The sequence below is a fragment of the Balaenoptera physalus genome, assembly GCF_965194825.1.
Source record: "Balaenoptera physalus genome assembly, chromosome: 14".
NCBI lineage: Eukaryota > Metazoa > Chordata > Mammalia > Artiodactyla > Balaenopteridae > Balaenoptera > Balaenoptera physalus.
This window is the reverse complement of record NC_138893.1, coordinates 64423215-64441638: the sequence shown is the minus strand read 5'-3', so window position 1 is coordinate 64441638 and position 18424 is coordinate 64423215. Positions and strand designations below refer to the sequence as shown.

The window sequence follows — 18424 nt, the reverse complement described above, 5'->3', positions numbered from 1 at the left end:
TTGAGATTTTTTAGGGGGGTTTTGTTTTTTTTTTAATTTTATTTTATATTTTAATATTTATTTTATATTTTGTTGTTGGTGATAAGTCTTATGCATGTCAATTAGGTTAAGTTGTTCAGTAGAATTCTTCCAGTCTTCCCTATACTTCTTAATCTCTAATTGTATCAAATATTGAGAGAGAGGTACTGAAACACGTATCGGAACTCAAGATGACCAAACAATTATAAAAAATGAAAAATACCACAAGTTTTCATCTGGGATCACAAAAGGTAACATCTAACAGTGAGATTCCAGGGCAGTAATGGTGTAGTGATGAAAATGGTTCTTTCTCATGGGAAGGGTATTTAATCACAGACAAAGATTAAAGTTGACATATGGTGGTAATAAAAAAAAAAAAAGCAGTTTCTACATTGAAGTTAAGATTTTACTTACGATCCAGTGAAACAGGGAAATGTAAAATTTGCAGTGTGGCTTATAATTTCTTAAAATGAAACAAAGTTTACATAGAGGGCAAAATTAGCTTTTGAATGTTGATATTGAATCACGTGTATCAGGTGATTTCTACAGAGTATTTAATAGTACAACATTCTATTTTTTAAAGATAAACATCATAATCATACACTGCTATTTAAAGGTAATTTCCTCTCTATAATTGATAGTTTATTTTATGACTTTAAATTTCCCCTAGTTTCAATGATGGTGTTTTTAAAGCTATGTTTTACTGTTATTTAAAAATATGTGTTGGATTCAAGGGTCAGTATATTTTCATTTCTGCATTACTAAGTCTTTACAAATTTGCTGAAAGTATTTATGTGTTCATATATAAATACTTTCATATATATGCATATAAAAGTATTTTGACATAGTTTTTTGAGCAAAAAGACAAAGAGCTAGTATAAAGTACAATACTCAATGTTGGTGTAGCATTATAATTTATAAGGTAATAGTCTGTTCATGAAATCTCACTACGCTAAATAAGATCCTCTAGGCTTATGCATTGCAAGTACTTTTTGAATCACCTGTTAAGCTTGTTATACTGAGTTCAGGAGAGGAATTTTAAAGTACTTTATTTTAGTAAGAAAGCTAGGTTAGATTACTTTCTTGCCATAGCTAAGGTCTCACTCAATGCAGCATAATGATGCCTCCAGCTGGTATGAAAACCTAACGGATAACTGCCTGCTGAGCAAATTGAGTCCAAGATGCACAATGGAAGGAAGTTAACATTGTTAAAAGTTAGCCTTGAGAGTAGAGGCTTCTTTTAAGCTAAAATAATCCAAAAGATGGGTAAGCTCTGTTAAAGAATAAAGTAGTTTGTGCTTCCTAGGGCTTTAAGCAGTTGGAGAAAATAACCAAAATGTTAGAAACTATGTAATTATGTGCATAATTTTACAAGCCCCAATATTCCCATTTCCTCAACCATTCACTATTTTTAAGGTACACAACCCAAAGAAAATCCTGTCTGTTTTAATAAATGTAATGTAAACTTAAAGAGCATGAACCATGATGACAGAATCCAGAATCAGAAATTTCATTCAGACTCAAAGTTACTTGTCAATAAACCACCTTATTTTAGGATATGGAAACATAAAATTTCTGAAAAAGACAAAAATGTGCTTCTGCATACTTTTCCACATTGGAATATTCCTGATCGAGAGTAGCAATATACTTAGGCAAATGATTTGATAAAACTGGAATCATGTAGCAGAGCTGGGTGCTGAGCTAATGGAGAAAAAAGGGAGATCAAACAAGAGGCAGGAGGACTAAATGCTCTGAGACTAAGAAGCAGAACAAATTGAAGCAGAAATAATTTTGTCTTTTTGCTCATGGCTACTTAGTTATTGCTATATCATTTATTTAAAAATTCATCTTTTCCCACTGGTTTGGAATATGTTGTTATCACTAACTGAATTTACAAATGTGTTTTTCCCATTTTTTGTAAATTTTATTCTAATTGGTTTATCTCCAAGCAACAAAATCTGGATTTAATTATAAAATTGTAATTTTTTTATTACTGATAGCATTAGCCCTGTTTTTCCAGTATTTTCCTGCATAATCTTGCTTGTTTTTCTTCCAAATCAACATTTTAGTTCTCTCATCTAATTCTAGCAAAAAGTGTTATTTTGGGATTATGCTGGGATTGTATTAAATTTACAAAGTACTTTAGGAAAAAAAGATGTGAATCCTCCTAGCCAAGATCATAATATGGACTTCCACTGTTTAGATCTACTTTCATGTGCTTCAGAACAGGTTTATCCTTTTTCTTATCTTGTAAATTTTATGTTAATTTGTTTTTTCTTTGTTTTTAATGTGTGCTGTTGTTTATATTTGTTAAATGGTGGCAGAGAAGTATCTTTTTTTACATTAGTCCTACTGCATTCTTTCTTCCTCCTTAATGGTTTTTGTTTCTATACATTGAGTGCCTGTTTTATATATGTTGGTTTCATAACTTTCTACATCATTAAATTATATTGAGTGTGGCAGTGTTTCCATAGATTTTTAGTTTTCTAAATATACAATTATATGACCTACAAAAAGAAATAGTTGTACTTTTTTCTTTCTATTTCTTACAACTCTAACTGCTTTTCTTGTCTAATTGAATTAGCTAATAGATCCAACACAAAGTTAAATAATAGTGGAGAGAATGGTGATTCTTGTTTTGTTCCTCATATCTTTAATTGTTTTGTCTGAGGAAAAAAATATCATGCTGCAAATGCATTTATCAATTTCTATTTCACTGAATATGTTTAATATGAATGGGTATTGAATTCTGTACAAATTCCTTTTGGCATCTAAGGAGATAATTACATGATTTTTCTCCTTAGCTCTTTTCATAAGTGGATTATGTGAATACACTCCCTAATATTGAATCACCTTTGCAGTCATAAAATAAATTCTACTTTTTCATGGTTCATTATTTTTTAATGTGCTGTTGTTTTGGTTTTTGATTGCTACTGTAATTTTGTTATTTTACGTCAATATTCATGGGTGAAATTTGGCAGTAGTTTTATATTTTGGGGTAAACTTCATCAGTTTTCAACCAACATCAATCTCTTAAAATGGAAATTGTCACTTAAGTTTGGAGTAGTTAAGTAGCACTGGCATTATCTGATCTTCAAAAGAAAAAGAAACAATTTGAGCCTGGTCCTTTCTTGGTGAAGATTTATTTAGCATTTAAAGATTTTATTTCTTTTGTCATAATTAATCTGTTTATAATTATCTTTTCTACAAAATTAAATTTTGAAAAGCTTTATTTTTTTCTAGGAAAAATGTTTCTTTCATCTAGGTTTTCAAATGCATTCAGATAAAGTTGGAGAAATTGATCTATAATTATGATTTTTTAAAATTTCTCTATTATCACCCCTTTTCATTTCTAATTTATGTATTTGAGGAGGCTAACTAGTGGGTGCACTATTCACTTGGTTTTTTTCTAAGAAATAAATCTTGGATTTATATGACATTTCTACTGTTTTTCCCTTTTATATACCATTGAAGTCTGTTTTTATCTTCATGAATTCCTTACTTCTGCTTTCTTTTGGTTTACTCTGCCTTCCTTTTTTTTTTTTCCCCTTATAAATTTATTTTATTTATTTATTTTTGGCTGCATTGGGTCTTCGTCGCTGCACGCGGGCTTTCTCTAGTTGCAGTGAGCGGGGGCTACTCTTCGTTGCGGTGTGCGGGCTTCTCATTGCAGTGGCTTCTCTTGCGGAGCACGGGCTCTAGGCACGCAGGCTCAGTAGTTGTGGAGCACGGGTTTAGTTGCTCCGTGGCATGTGGGATCTTCCCGGACCAGGGCTCGAACCCGTGTCCCCTGCATTGGCAGGCAGATTCTTAACCACTGCACCACCAGGGAAGCCCTCTGCCTTCCTTTTACCACCTCTTTTGAGCTGTATTGGTCTTACCAAATTAATAAAATGAGACATTTATATTATGAATCTTTGTATTTGTAATTGTTTTGGATCTAGAATGTCAAATAGGTCCTACCTATTGGGGCACAAGCATTTCTGTAGTTTAAACAGTAGGACCAGTTCAGGTCTTGGTCAACAGTTCATAGGTATATCCACTCTATCTTATGCCTTGAGTACATCATTGCAGCATGTATAATGCCATTAAAATAACTTTGTCTGAGGCTGTTTTCCTATTCAAGTGACCTAGCCAGGGGAAAAGCAATTGGTGTCTAGAGAAACCCCAAGCAATTCTATGCATGAACCAGGAGGACACTAGAGAGAGTTGCCCTCCCCAAGATGTTTGTAGGAAATAAGATGAGGGGTTTGGGTTACCTTATCACAAACAAAACCAATAGCAAAAATTTCTTCAGTAATCTACCAGAATTGTTCCCTTGTTTCTTTCTTCCTTTCTTTCTTTTTCCTTCCTTCCTTCCTTTTTTGGCTGTGTTGGGTCTTCGTTGCTGCACACGGGCTTTCTCTAGTTGCGGCGAGCGGGGGCTACTCTTTGTTGCGGTGCACAGTTTCTCATTGTCGTGGCTTCTCTTGTTGTGGAGCATGGGCTCTAGATGCTCAGGCTTCAGTAGTTGTGGTGCACAGGCTTAGTTGCTCCGCGGCACGTGGGATCTTCCCGGACCAGGGCTTGAACCCGTGTCCCCTGCATTGGCAGGCGGATTCTTAACCACTACACCACCAGGGAAGCCCCTGTTCCCTTGTTTCTTAAACAGACAGTAGACCTTAGTTCCCTAAATTGTCCTGATCGTCCTCTACGCTGTTTGTGAAACTTCTGTTTTCCTGAGTAGCCATTTTGATTACACTTGAATCTCTGCCTCCCCACAACCATGTATCACAAGGACACCTCTCCTCACCACCATCACCATCATTTGCCCAGTCAGGAGAACCCCAGCTCAGTCTCTTCAGAGTCAGGCATCAGAGACCAGATTTGCTCTTAAGCCTATACATGTCTAACTATTTTACTCCTCTCATCCTGACCTAGAAATTAGTGAAAAGTGAGGGAAAAAAATGGATGAATATGGAAAGGGAAACATCCATAAGGCTTATGCAAAGTAACATCTTGCCCCTTGAATTGCACAATCAACAAACTTTTGTCTATAATTCGTGCACTGGAGAATAAATTTAACAAAATTTTTAAATCTATATTTGAATGATAGGTTTATTAACTAACCTTATTCAAAGAATATCTAAATGCCAACCTTTTGTCCATATTAATATTACTTAAGGAAGAAGCAGCAGAAGGGAGGAGGAAGAGAGAGGAGGAGAAGGAAAAGAGAAAGAGGAGGAAGTTGGGGGTGGGGAACAAGAGGGGGGAAAGGGAAGGAAGACAGGAGGAGAAACTTATAGCTGGAATAATACAAAACTATTATCTTTCATTTTGACTGAATTAAAAGAAATTCCATTTTTATGTGTCATTTAAATGGAAAATAACATAACTTTTATTTTTTGAGGCCTTTTATTTTTTATTTCTCATAAATGATATATATAGAATTAGTGCACATTTCAAGTAAAGGATTTGCAAAATACCTTAAATGTATAATGAAGAAAAGTAAAATCGCCACTACTTAACAACTAAAAGGTCAATATTAAAAGCTTAAATTTTTTCTAGTTTTCTGTCTAAAATATTGTTAATATAAAACTTGTATTTTTATGCTGTTATATATTTACTTACATACTGAATAGAGTCTGTGTACTTTTTCACAAATTAAAAAAAGAAAAAGTTAATATATTATTAAAATTTATCAAATAACTTAATGACTACATTCTATTTCGTTATTTTTCAGCTGGTTCTCTAAGGTATATGAGATAGTATTTTCTGTATATAATGTAATTTCATTACCTCATTTTGAATAATTACAAATCTGTAATATGTTTTAGGTGATTTCATTGATTAGAATTTTCTGATCTATATTTAACAATAGGTAAAATTAGTGAAAGAAAACTTGTTATACACCTGATGTCAGTGGAATTATTCTTGTGTTTGACCACAAGTATTCTCTACTTCTAAAGAATTTAGAGCCAGCAACCTGTCCTGTATTCTGTTGAATTTCTTCACTGTATCCATGATTATGATATTAATACTTATCTTATTCAAGTATTTATTTTATATCTGTAATATAGTGTCTAATATTCTAGCAGAATTTTGCAATTCTGGAGTAAGACTTACTTGAATATATTGAAATATTCTTTGATATAAATTTTGTTTTCAGAATTTAGATTGGCTTATTAGCATTATTTTCCAGTTTATCATTTAAAAGTTACCCAGTCAAATGAAATGTTATATTAAAATCTTCTTCTTTTTCCTAATAGCTTTGAAAACTCTACATAAATTCAACAATGCACACATGCATTGTATTGCAATAATTAAATTCATTCAATTTTATAAATAAAATTCAGATTATTACAAATTTGATTATGAACTCTCTTTTTTTTCCTTGAAATAATCTATTAAAATGCTTCTGATCTAGTGCTTTAATGAGTACTTTTGCAAAAATTGGCTGTATCAGTTTCCTAAGGCTGTGATAAAAATTACCAGAAATACAGTGGCTGAACACACAAAAACTTTATTCTCAAACAGTGTTGGAGGCTAGAAGTCTGAAATCGAGGTGTCAGCAGGGTCATGCTCCCTCTGAAGCCTCTAGGGAAGAATCTTTCCTTGTCTCTTACTAGTTTCTGGTGGCTGCTGGCAATCCTTGGCAGCAAGTTCCTTAGCCTGTTGTAACATAACTACAATCTCAGCCTCTGTCTTCACATGGCCTTCTTCCATGTGTACTGTGTCTCTGTGTGTAAATACCTTTCTTCTTTCTCTTATAGAGACACCAGTCACTGGATTAGGGTCCATCCTAATTCAGTATGACCTCATTTTAACTCGATTGAATCGTCAATGATCCTAATTCCAAATAAGGTTACGTACACAGCTATCGGGGGTTGGGACTTCAATATGTGTTTTTGGGAACACAACACTGGTCTAAAGTTATATTAACGTATTATAATTATTATTACTACCAATTACTGAGCTTTATTTGTCAAAACTTACCCCAAATAAAACCTTACCTTTAGTTTATAATGCTGCTTTCTACTTTTATCCTTTTGGAGATCAGAAAAGGGGGAAGCATGTCAGGCATTAGTCAAATGACATGTCTCAAGTCAAAGAACAAGCTTCAATAAATGAATAGAAACTAACACAAATAATACAAATAGGAAAATCTGAATTAAAAAAGTCCCAACTTAGACAAAACAACTGATTATTATGAGTAGGAATGTATTCACTCTCACTGAAGTATTACAATTACACACATTTCATTGTGATGTAGTATATAAATTGCTTTCTCAAATGGTTCATATTTAATTGCTAAATCAATTAAAAGGTAGTTATACTACCTACATGTTACAGATAAAGAAACTGATAATCATAGAGAGACTTCTAAGTTTCCCAAAGTAAAAATTGGTTTTGCCAAGTTTTGGCACTTGCTTTAAACTTTATCCAACATGCTTTTACTATGTGGTTTATATCCATGGTTCCTGGGCCTGCTGTTGGTCAGCAAAGCCAGAAGTCAGAAAGAGGAGCTGGAGTGAGGACAATCACTTCTGCATCTGTCCATCACTGTACTCGATCACAACAAGACCTTCTGTGAATAAAGGTCTGTGCTTTCTTTCCAACTCTCACATTGTGCACAAGTTCCTTTTTTAGTCAACCAGAAGCATACGAGAAAAAGATTCTAGGACACAAGACTATCTATTACAATGCTTATACCTTTAGAATTGGATGCTGTTTTAGTCAATTGGTCATTAAGAGTTGAGGTTTTTTTTTTTTTTTTTTTTATTATATATACGTTGAACAATTCAAAGAAGTGGTGATTCAAATCCCTTTTCTCATTCTCTCATTGATTTTTAATATTTATTTATTTATTTATTTTTGGCTGTGTTGGGTCTTTGTTTCTGTGCGAGGGCTTTCTCTAGTTGTGGCAAGCGGGGGCCACTCTTCATCACGGTGCACGGGCCTCTCACTATCGCGGCCTCTCTTGTTGCGGAGCACAGGCTCCAGATGCGCAGGCTCAGTAATTGTGGCTCACGGGCCCAGCTGCTCCGCGGCATGTGGGATCTTCCCAGACCAGGGCTCAAACCCGTGTCCCCTGCATTGGCAGGCAGATTCTCAACCACTGTGCCACCAGGGAAGCCCAAGAGTTGAGGTTTTTAAAACCACTAAAATTTTAATGATAAGCCATGGTTAAAGAATATGCAAAAAAACCCACTTGCAGGGTATTATTTTATCTTGAATTCAGAAAATCATTTATACTGAGGCACCAATGACATCACCCTCATAAAAACTATGACTATATCATTGAGACCATTTTTTAGTTACTTTAACTAGGTTAAAGATAACATTGCAAAACAAATCAAAAAGTTAAATCCTGTTCAAAAATTTTACTTAAAAATTATTTGTATGGATAACAGAATATCAAAAATAAATTAGGTAACAAAATTTATTAAAGCTTTATTACAGAGATGTAATTCTCTCAATTTAAGACATAAAGTGTTTTTCAGAGTCATTTTCATAGTTAAGTATTTAAGAAAGAAATGCTTATTTTCTGACTTAAAATTCTCCACTATTTATTAAAATGTCTTAATGTTGGGAAACTTGTCATTCAAATTAAAAGAAAAATGCAGCTTTACAGATAGTAATACTTGAAAATATTACGTTCAGACAAGAGATTAATAATGTATTACTTTTGTGAAATGTTAACTTAAAAATAAACACAAAACATCTTCAAGTAGATGAACTAATTTTATGTGTTTCTTACTGAGAGAAAAGAGTTAGGCTCTGCATGTAATGGGTTAGTGGACCTTCTAATGAATCTTTTATATGTAGTAAAAGTAGATACTTTTAAGCAAATCCCACTGAAATGAATAGATAAAAATTGACTCATCTGAGTTTTACAAACTTAGCTTCAGTTATTTCTTAGGAAGAACCTCCTCCCCACAAACACATGCACACAGACCTACACACAAACACACACACACACACACACACACACACACACACACACACAGACAAAGCAATGTATAACTCAGGCACAAGAACTAAATGATTTGAAACAAAGAAAATAGTTGAAATACTTATATTGTATATAATCTAAAGAAGAGAATGCAGTTTTTAAAACTGACAATAGAAAACTATTGATTTTTAACATTAAGCTTCATCCCTACAACTATGAACTCAGAAGAGAGAAAAAGCCAGAGAAATAAAAAATTTAAATAGTAAAAAAAAAAATTGCAAAATTCAATGCAACTATATTTATGCATATTACAATTTTTTCTTGACATATTTTGAATTATTAAAAATGGTACTATGGATTGAATTCTATTCCTCCAAAATTCCTATGTTGGATGCCTCCCTCCCCCAGTGATGGTATCTAGAAGCAGAGCCTCTGGAGGTAATTAAGTCATGAGGGTGAGGCCCTCATGGTGGGATCAGTGCCCTTGAAAAGACACCAGAGAGTTTGTGTTTCTCTCTCTCTGCCATGTGAAGATACCATAAGAAGGCAAACATCTATAAGCCAGGAAGACAGGCTTTGCCAGGAACTGAATTAGCCAGCACCTTGATCTAGGACTTCTCAAGCTTCAGAACTCTGGGAAATAAATTTCTGTTATTTAACCTACTCAGTTTATTATATTATGGTAGGCCAAACAGTTTAGACAGATGGCTAAGAAGAAACATTCCATATGTTTAAATTCAGACGATGCCTAGATCAGATGTCCAGTCAGTGGATTTCAGATTTATTTTAGAATACTAATTCCTTCCAGCCACTGAGGTAGCTGCAGATCCAGTTCCAACCAATTGTTATTGGTGACAAGCAGCCTGGTTAAGAAATCTGTTGGGAATCACAGCTGAGTGATGTGTGATTAAATTCAGTATGGTCCTTGTAATATCTGTCACTGTCTGCTTTAAATGTAGTGAAGACAGCACCAAAATGTAGTGAACACAGCTGAGAGTATGCTCTAACACCTGAACATCCGCAGATAGCTGTAGAATGAGCAGTTGGCCACTGGAGACAACACCTCTGAGGAACTCCTGAAAAACTTGCTGTTCTAAATGTCCAAAGGCACAGTCCCAAGGTAGAGGGTAGAGACTGGGAAAGTCCAGTTGCCTTGTCTCAAAGTTTGAAAACTGCATTTGTCAATTAAAGCCAAAAAAAAGAAAAAAAAAGTATCTCTGCTTTGGTATCTACGATCTGGACAAATTCACTGAAGTATTCACTCATGTAAAGTTTGAAATCTTGGAGCTAAACTGACTGGGCATTTCAGCCAAACCATTCTGATACTTTGCATTATTAGATATAGTCAGTATGTAGGGAAAGCCACTAAATTCTTTAAACCATACATCATGGGAAGAGACGTGTAAAATAAGTGAATAAATAAATAAATTACAAATAAGAAAAAATACGGTTTGAGGATAATTAAACAAAAATCTTCTTTTTACCTACATTCTCAATAATGATGTGCTACACTATTTTCCATATATTCTCTAAATGTATTGATTTATTCCATATTTTAATTACTGCATGTCCATGATAATTGATTATCTTTCATCACACCTCTAATCTTACTCCCCTAACAACTAAGTAATATTGAATTTTGCTACTTTCAAGCAAAATTTTGAAATTTTGAAATTTTGGTCTTGAGAAGATGTTGAGAATCTTGAGAAGATGTTTTAAAGTCACTGAAGTTATACCAAGTTATTGGTATTTCTTTAGGTGCTCTCTTAGCTCATTAATAACAATTTTTACTTTTATTAATGAAATCAAATTCTATCCAACTATAACTAAAACAGATGAAATTCACTACTGACAGTTGTTGGTATGTATTAGTACTGCATTATCAATACCTGGGAGACCATATGGTTCCGAAGAGAAACCATATGACCAAAGTTAAAGAGGCTTAGGATTTTGCCTTGATTAACAATGAGACTATAGGGCAATGTTTTTTCCTCTCTTTGTTTTATTGATGATGTTATTTTTGTTTTGATCATCATTATAAACAGCCTTCACTATAAATATGAACAGCACCAGTGTGGATTAAGCAACAGTCTTACTGGCACTGGATAGTCTGGATAGGAAACCTGGAGAAAAGCTCCCAGTACTTTAAGTCCAGCTCTTACAACCCCCAGCTAACAGTATCAAACATGTACACATGTAATCAAATTGCGTATGTCTGTACACACACACACACACACACACAAATTAGTGTATGTAAAGTTGGTGAAATACAAATAAGCTCCATGTCAGTTTCCTGTTTTTAATTATGTACTATAGTTATGGAAGACGTTACCACTGGGAAAACTGAATGAAGTGTACCCTGTACAAAATATTTGCAGCTTCCTATGAATTTATTATTACTTCACATTAAAAGATAAATTTAGTAAATAAAAATATATACTATGATATGTAAAAAATAACATGAAATGTGTCAAGTTAAATAAGGCATTAAATACTTATGATATGGAAAAATAAGACTATCAAAGAATAAATAGAAAAAATTTTTCTGACTTTGATTCAAACAAAAGTCACAAACCATTAAAAAGTGATAAATTCTGATAAACTGATATTCATTTAAGTTTTAGAAATCAACTCTTCAAATAATACTGTTAAGAAAAGGAAAGAAAAAGACAAAAACTGAAATAATATATTTTTAAAATACCTGTCTGGTAAAGGATTTAATGTACATAAAATATATGCATAATATATTATAATAATATATACTAACACACATGCACACACATATATACAAATATATCATTATTTGAAAAATATGTCATCAGGTATTTTGCCAAAAAGGAGAAAAAAATAACAGATAACAACAGGAAAACATGCTCAAAATAATTACTTATTAATGAAATGTGAATTAAAATCACTATCAGATACCAAACATATCTATTAGAATGGCAAAACTAAACAAAATCAAACAAAAACAAAAAAATAAAACAATACACAAGAAAATCTAGCTAACAACGCCAAGTATTGGAGAGGAAGTGGAACACCTAGAACTCTCATACAATGCTTTAATAAAAAGTCTTAAAACCATTTTGGAAAATAGTTGGACAGTCTCTTATTAAGATACCATACAACCCAGCAATTCCACTGGTAGCTATTTACTTAAGAACAGTGAAAATATATGTCTACACAAAGACTTGTGTTGGAAAAAAACCCAAATGTCCAACAACTTGTGGATGGGTAAACAAATATGGTATATTCCTAAATGGAACACTACTCATAAAAAAAAAAAATGAATGAATGGATGAATCTGATATAATCAACAAAATAAATGGGTTTATCTCAAAAGCATTATGCTAAGTTAAAGAAGCCAAAGATAGGAAGTTGGAGTAATGGAAATACTCTACCTCTTGACTGTGGTAGTGGTTACAGCTATAAATGTTTGTTAACACTCATAGCATTGTATCATTAAAAAGGGTACTTTTAATTGGATGCAAATAATACCTCAAACTCCAGGAGAAATGGTAGTGATGTATGTTAGTCATACTTTTTTCAGTGGAGAGAATATACATGTCTGCAAAAAAATACAGTATCGTGTAACTAAAGATGTCTATCTGCTATAATATGTGAAGAACTTCTCAATAGACCTGGCTGGAAGTGACTAGGATGCCATTCTAATAGATGTGTTTCATACTTCACTGTGATATTAGTTTGCATCTCAAGCAGAAGTGGATGGAGTACTATGAAAAGATGTGGAGGGAAGAAGATAGTGAAATTTAGATTATTCCTATTATTGTGACATTTTTTAAACTCACAAGTATTAAAGCCTAGGGAAGCTAAGGTCACATTCACAGGAGAAGGACCTCAAATTAGTAAACGCTGAAAATTATAGAAAAAGTATCTTTCCTCTATTAAGCTTCCATATTCTTCTGTGAATTGTATACCTATCTGTAAGAAAATGCCCACATAACTGAATAACAGCTCATGTTTTCATGCTTACCAAAACAAAAAAAGCAAGGATGAGAAAACAGGTTTTACAGAAAATGCTGGACTGCATCCTGAAACTGGTTTTCCTGGCAGCATTTAAACACTGCTAGAAAACATTCCATAGCCTAGTGACAGCTCAGTAAACACCTCTGGGCAGACTCATTTCTGCTGTATCAAAACACTTCAGCCTGTGCTAATGCAGCCCTACAAGTAAGAACTGCTGAGGAAATGTCAGTGTGTGTCATGCTACTGATGAATTGAAAGGAACTGGGCTATTTAAGTCTTTTAAATCTAGCCAACACAGTATAATACCTGATTCTTTTTTTTTTTTCTTTTTAATCCGTCAACTATTCAGCCTAAAATATCTTCCCTACAATTTCTGTCTAGTGAAGGACAGCTCCTGAATCTTTCAAATATCACATACTCTCTGTCCCATTACCTGATCCCTCTCTTCAATCTCCAAACCACACAATTAATGACTTCTTTCAAACATATCTGTATTAGAGCACTTGATATACCATAATGTGATTAATTGCACCTGATCTCCTGCAATGATTGTTATTTATTGTTGCTAATTTATTTATTTTTTTGCAGTTTTATTGACCATTGCAGTAACTGATTCTTATTTTTCATGTTTTATTGTAATAATTAACAGCTATTTTTCATATCTGATATATTTCAAATCTTATAATTTATTTTATTTGATTCTAATCTAAATATTTCTACTCCTCCAGTAAAAATGTAGATTGATTCTAAGAGTAGAATATAGAAGGAAATTAATTCTCAGCATTTTGACCTGACTGAAACAAAATTGTTACAGGAACTACACCAAGGATCTTGTTAAAGATTTGCTGCTTATATCTCTTATTTACAACACGTCTGAGTAGGGTTTGAACTGTATCCTCACAGTTATTGAACTATAACAATGATAAAGTCAGTTTCTCTCCATTTATACTAATCATTAACTTTTCTGTAAAGGAATCTTTGTTTAAGGTGGGAAAAGGCAGGTGTTGGAAGAAATTGCTGAGTCAATTATTTGAACACACTCAGTATCATGGCACAACAGGAAAGCTATTCCATAACAAGACTTCTTTGAACTGAACAGTAGTAATGCTTTAATCATTTAGCAAAAAGCACAGAATTGTCTAGTGCTCTGAAAAGAAAAGCTAGACAGATGACCCTGATTCCTAGCTCACAGCCTGATTTACATGCAGATAAAGTATATTACCATTTACAATATATTCTTTTTAAAAACTTTTATTGGTGTACAGTTGATTTACAATGTTGTTTTAGTTTCAGGGGTACGGCAAAGTGAATCTGTTATACATATTTATATAGACACTCTTTTTTAGATTCTTTTCCCACATAGGCCATTACAGAGTATTGAGTAGAATTCCCTGTGCTATACAGTAGGTCCTTATTAGTTATCAATTTTTTTAATACATATGCTACTATGTTTATACATATTTATATCTACTGATCCATATACACAAACACATACATGTATTCTCGACATATATACAAAATTTTACAACAAAACTGAATCTTTTTTTTAATTTTCTTTTATTCATTTTTTTATACAGCAGGTTCTTATTAGTCATCCATTTTATACACATCAGTGTATACATGTCAATCCCAATCTCCCAATTCATCCCACCACCACCCCCACCCCACCGCCACTTTCCCCCCTTGGCGTCCATATGTCTGTTCCCTACAACTGTGTCTCTATTTCTGCCCCGCAAACCGATTCATCTGTACCATTTTTCTAGGTTCCACATATATGCGTTAGTATGCAATATTTGTTTTTTGCTTTCTGACTTACTTCACTCTGTATGACAGTCTCTAGATTCATCCACATCTCTACAAATGACTCAATTTTTTTCCTTTATATGGCTGAGTAATATTCCATTGTATACATGTACTACATCTTTAGCCATTCGTCTGTCAATGGGCATTTAGATTGCTTCCATGACCTGGTTATTGTAAATAGTGCTGCAATGAACATTGGGGTGCATGTGTCTTTTTGAATTACGGTTTTCTCTGGGTATACGCCCAGTAGTGGGATTGCTGGGTCATATGGTAATTCTATTTTTAGTTTTTTAAGGAACCTCCATACTGTTCTCCATAGTGGCTGTATCAACTTACATTCCCACCAACAGTGCAAGAGGGTTCCCTTTTCTCCACACCCTCTCCAGCATTTGTTGTTTGTAGATTTTCTGATGATGCCCATTCTAACTGGTGTGAGGTGATACCTCATTGTAGTTTTGATTTGCATTTCTCTAATAATTAGTGACATTGAGCAGCTTTTCATGTGCTTCTTGGCCATCTGTACGTCCTCTTTGGAGAAATGTCTATTTAGGTCTTCGGCCCCTTTATGGATTGGATTGTTTGTTTTTTTGGTATTGAGATGCATGAGCTGTTTATATATTATGGACATTAATCCTTTGTCCATTGATTCGTTTGCAAATATTTTCTCCCATTCTGAGGGTTGTCTTTTCGTCTTGTTTGTAGTTTTCTTTGCTTTGCAAAAGCTTTGAAGTTTCATTAGGTCCCATTTGTTTATTTTTGTTTTTATTTCCATTACTCTAGGAGGTGGATCAAAAAAGATCTTGCTGTGATTTATGTCACAAAGTGTTCTTCCTATGTTTTCCTCTAAGAGTTTTATAGTGTCTGGTCTTACATTTAGGTCTCTAATCCATTTTGAGTTTATTTTTGTGTATGGTGTTAGGGAGTGTTCTAAGTTCATTCTTTTACACGTAGCTGTCCAGTTTTCCCAGCACCACTTATTGAAGAGACTGTCTTTTCTCCATTGTATATCCTTGCCTCCTTTGTCATAGATTAGTTGACCATAGGTGCGTGGGTTTATTTCTGGGCTTTCTATCCTGTTCCATTGATCTATGTCTCTGTTTTTGTGCCAGTACCATATTGTCTTGATTACTGTAGCTTTTTAGTGTAGTCTGAAGCCAGGGAGTCTGATTCTCCCAGCTCCGCTTTTTTCCCTCAAGACTGCTTTGGTTATTCGGGGTCTTTTGTATCTCCATCCAAATTTTAATATTTTTTGTTCTAGTTATGTAAAAAATGTCATTGGTAATTTGATAGGGATTGCATTGAATCTGTAGATCGTTTTGGGTAGTATACTCATTTTCACAATATTGATTCTTCCAATCCAAGAACATGGTATATCTCTCCATCTGTTGGCATCATCTTTAATTTCTTTCATCAGTGTCTTATAGTTTTCTGCATACAGGTCTTTTGTCTCCCTAGGTAGGTTTATTCCTAGGTATTTTATTCTTTTTGTTGCAGTGGTAAATGGGAGTGTTTCCTTAATTTCTCTTTCAGATTTTTCATCTTTAGTGTATAGGAATGCAAGAGATTCCTGTGCATTAATTTTGTATCCTGCAACTTTACCACATTCATTGATTAGCTCTAGTAGTTTTCTGGTGGCATCTTTAGGATTCTCTATGTATAGTATCATGTCATATGCAAAGTCTCTCATATGCTTGAATCTGAAACTGGGTTTTCTATTTTATGAGTCTATACATTCCCCAACAGCACACTGGCTTATTTATAATAAATTTTGATATTACAAGTTTATAATAAGTTTCAATATCTGGTAGTGCATTATTCTTCTTTATATTTTTGTAGAATTATTTTGACTATTTTGGACATTTGTTTAACCCTAAGAAGTTAGGAAAAATTGTTTAAGATTTTAAAATTCTGTTGAATGTATTGAAACAATTTTGTGTGTATAGAATAAATTTAAAATCAGCAGCCTTAAGATATGGAGCCATTCTATCTATAAACATGGTCTATCTTGATCTTTGTTCAGGATATATTTTATTATTCAGGAAAGATTTTGTAAACCACATTTCTGCAACATTTCTAGAAACAATGAAACATTTCTTATGGGTATTTTATAATGAGATCTTTTATTCTTTCATATTTTCCAGTTGGTTTTGTTGATGTATAGGAATATTTTTCATCAATGTATACTTTCCTTGTTATCAGCATCCTATGAACTTTCATAAGATCTTTACTTGTGGTAAATCTGTAATGGTTCTTCTATGCAAATAGTAGAGTATCTTTAACTAACAATACTTTTATTTCTTCCTTTAAAATCCTTAATTATTAACTTTTCATATTTGCATTCATTGCTTAAGGTCACTATGAAAATACTTAACACTAGTTGTTATAGTGTCTTTGTTGTTTTCTGAATTTAAAAGGAAATGTCTCTAAAGTTTCCTTGCTTACTATTATAATTTCTCTAAGATTTTGATGGATATTATCAAGTAAAGGAATTTCCCAGTATTTATAGTTTGCTGGATTTTATTTTCATCATTTAAAAAATTTGAATTTTTCAAAGGCTTTTCTGTTTCCTATGATCCATAGTATAAAATGATGGCAATATTTCCAATTTCAGTGGCCCTTTCAAAGAAAAACCCCAAATAAAATATGGGTGGTAAATAACTTTTAAAAATATGAGAAAAGTATTTGTCACTTATTTTTAAAGGGGGTTTTCCTAAATGACAACCACTAAAATTAATTCAATTAAAGACTGGAAAAAGGAGGAGTGCCACAGGTGGCTATTACTACTCAGCACTGTCTTGAGTACTCTAGAAAATGTGGTAAATCAAGGATTAGTAAAAGTTAAGGAAAAAGATAAAACTATCTCATTGTTAATTTTATGATTTTTTTTAACCTTGAAAACCTACTAGACTCTATTAAAAAAAAAGAAAAATAATAGTTAATAAAGCAGGTAAAAACACTGGATAAAAGTTTAATAACCAAAATGTAACACTTTCTTAATTCCCTAGAAAACACACCTAGAACTAGAAATGAAAATATCAATTTATAATAGTTTTTAACAACTTTAAAGTATTTTATAATGCATTTAATAAGGAAGATACAAAACTTATATCACAGGGCTTCTCTGGTGGCGTAGTGGTTAAGAATCCGCCTGCCAATGCAGGGGACACAGGTTCAATCCCTGGTCCAGGAAGGTCCCACATGCTGTGGAGCAACGAGGTCCACGAGCCACAACTACTGAAGCCCGCGTGCCTAGAGCCGGTGCTCCGCAACAAGAGAAGCCACCGCAATGAGAAGCCCACGCACCGCAATGAAGAGTAGCCCTCACTCACCACAACCAGAGAAAGCCCATGTGCAGCAACGAAGACCCAACACAGCTAAAAATGAATAAATAAAATAAAATAAAATAAAAACGTATCACAAAAGTTGTGAGATTGAATTGAAGGATCGAAAACAAAATTTAAACAATTGATTAAGGTAATGGCATAAATTCTCCTAAAATTAATATATATTGATAGATGTCCTATAATATTTGTTGCTAAACTGCCAGCTTTTTAAAAGATTTGAATGAAATGTTCCTAAGAGTCATATGGGAAACTAAATGCCCACGTATATCCAATAAATTATATTATTTCCATGTATTCATTGTGTTGTTGAATTTTGTGATATGTCTTTGTAAGTAGC

General features: G+C 33.3%; 2 long non-coding RNA genes across 2 annotated transcripts in view; one reads left to right on the top strand and one right to left on the bottom strand.

The window, feature by feature from the left end:
- The window catches only part of LOC309642428, a 577545-nt gene that overhangs the window by 229685 nt on the left and 329436 nt on the right, over nt 1-18424 (bottom strand). The gene's annotated exons all lie outside the window — the stretch shown is intronic.
- LOC309642421 lies at nt 698-15608 on the top strand. The gene is made up of 2 exons (XR_014253185.1): nt 698-7757; nt 8147-15608. It is a non-coding gene; the product is annotated as an uncharacterized lncRNA (long non-coding RNA).